Source organism: Cephus cinctus, unplaced genomic scaffold (genome assembly GCF_000341935.2).
Source record: "Cephus cinctus unplaced genomic scaffold, Ccin1 Ccin1_scaffold0080, whole genome shotgun sequence".
Lineage (NCBI taxonomy): Eukaryota > Metazoa > Arthropoda > Insecta > Hymenoptera > Cephidae > Cephus > Cephus cinctus.
In genome coordinates, this window is record NW_014332821.1 from 182,020 (window position 1) to 184,835 (window position 2,816).

Consider the following 2,816-nt stretch of genomic DNA (forward strand, 5'->3'; position numbering starts at 1 on the left):
TTTTTTTTTTTTTTTTTTTTTTTGTATATAACGTGTCATCTTGATGAAGATATTAGGATCGTTCGAATAATCGTGACTTGAGATTGTCCCGCTGGTAACGGGATGCTTGCGGATTTGATATCCGTAAGAATCCAATGGAATTTTTTTTATTTCTATTTACTTTTTTCTTCGGGATGCTATTACTTTGTCTATGACTCCCATAAATTTTTTCGTGATGCAATTTCTAAGTGCTTCTTGGTCATTTTACGTTTGTGGATTTGGCCGAAAGATAACTAAGGTAGAAATAATACGCGATGGGTTATAGCTTATTGGTAATCGATGCTTCTTAGGAAGGAGCGCGGTAAAATCATTGAATTGTTGGCTGTTTATTTACTGCTCGAAAGTCAGCTAAAGCGCATGACGATGTTGCAAATGATTTTCACTGATAATACATTATACGATAGATTCATTAAGTCATCGCTAAGCTTATATCTCGTATCGTCCGATTTCCATATCGTTTGCTTCATCGTCTTCTCGCAGCCTTATCGGACTTTTGAGACAGAATCTGTATATTTTGTTAATTAGATTTTATATCTATATAAATATTTCACGACGAACAATATAAACATTGGTTGATTTCTCAATAATGGAAATTAATCGCCATTTACTATAATAAGCCACGTCCTAATGCAAGATGGATCCTATTTCTTGAGGATTTCATCATACGTAACTTAACCAACGTTTATATTCGATCACTTTTTTGTATACATCTGTACAGTTATAAATCGCGACAATGAACTCGTATATTCGCGTACAATATGCATATAGGAAATTATTTATTCTTATTTAAGTTTTTCGTGACGAAAAAACACGTCATATTGCTTCGTAATTTTCATTATATATTTTTTTTGGCAATTATATGTAATTACTCAAGTCGGGTGTAAACAGTCCAAGTGTTTCATCTCTTTGGTATTGTCATAAGATATTCTTTTTCTTTTGCGAAATTACAAAAAGTTTGTCGTTAATTGATTTACGTATAGGCTTTTTGGGCCACCCACGCTTGAACGACACACATTTATTTACGTAGCGGTCAGATTCTGACAAATAGATTCCGTAACTGAGCAAACATCACGCAAAAGTACGGGCACGATTCAAGTTGACGCCAAAGACAGAAAAATGAATCAAAGGGTCGTAGACGCACGTTACAATCGTCCTTCTCGCTAAGTGGCATAAGTATCCGTTAGCGTGCGCGCGGTGCCGAATTCAAAGGACGCAAAGCGAAAAGCTCTTATATCGCTTCCACAAAACTTTACGAAAAGCATTAAGAGCATAAATCCAGTTTGATCTTCCCTGAAAATACACGGCGTGAAAGAGGAAGTTATTAGACTTTTGGAAAATTTGAGAAATCGAATGCTTCTCGTATTTGCAACCCATTGGACTTTTGGTGTTTAGATTGAACAAAAGTAAAGCTCGTTCCCGCGTTACGTATACCGTGCGCACGCGCGAACGTGGATTTAAATTCCTGAGAAATAGAAAAGAAAAAAAAACAGTTCCCTCTAGAGCCTAACAGATTTACGTAGCGAGTAATTAATCTAATGCGTAATAATATTTTACAATTTAATACCGTTATTCATAAATGTCATAGGCAATCTGTGTGTGTAGTGCCATAGGGCAGTGAATTCGCTATCAAAATGAAAGATCGTACTGCCATAGATATTTACATTGTACGTATAAAATTGCCGTTGAGACTGCCAATTGGTTTGTTTGCTAATTCTTTTTCAAAATGACTTATTGGAAGGAAAAAAGGCCATTAGAACGTATGACGATCGTTACGGCATAAGATTCAGTTAGGATCTATATAATTTCTAATGATCATTCGCACGACAAAGAAAACTTTTATTTTAAATCACTACGATAGACACACAGTGACTGTATCGTTGAATCCATGGAATTCCCCATTGTAATTAATTGATCGCTGTGATGAAAAGACATAATATTTAATAGAATCAGAAGATACCATGCTCGTTTCTTTGTTTCACCCAGCGAGTATCTTATTATTTGATTATTCGTTCTCATTGCAAAGTCAACGTCGCATTCAACGTGGAGCTTAATTTGCGATATAACCTTTGTTTTTTGCCGGAACGTCCGTTCGATTCCGATACAGTCACCACACGATGAACACGACCAAAGCTGCAGAATGTCTGAAAATACAGGAGGGCACTAGAAACCGCCGGTGATATGACCAGAACAATCAGTCAAAGTGTCAGGCGAAAATATCGCTTTAATACGGGACTTACGTTAGATAGACAATGATATTATGCAAAACTACATATACTCGACGATCTTGTATAATGTGTATGTTAGTTCATTTCAAATACGGTTTCACTTCCTTTTTCCACAATTTCGTGAGTCCAGTAGTCGTCGGTCCAAGTCAAGCCGAGATACGTCCGTCAGTAAATTTTCAAGGATAATCGTTAACCAACCACGAGAGCAACATGGCCGAGATCCTTAAGAAGTGGGAATCGTCGGATCAGGACCGTAAGAGGTACTATTTCGTAAGCACATATGTATGGGCAGACCAGTACCACGTATACCTTGGTTTATGCCTAGGCTACTTCAATAATCCTATTATGGACTTTGACTGAGTCGCGAGCGTCTCTAATCCGACGATCGCGGATTTCAAACGAGCCCCGAGGAAAACTTCGTTGGCTGCACTCTCGTTGGGAATATTGTCCAGGCCAAATTCGAGTTCGAATCGCGTGACGAAGTTCCGGACGCGTACAGGGTTTTGCCCGTTGATTGGTCCGTAGTGCCCCGTAGCGGCTTCAACTTTTGCG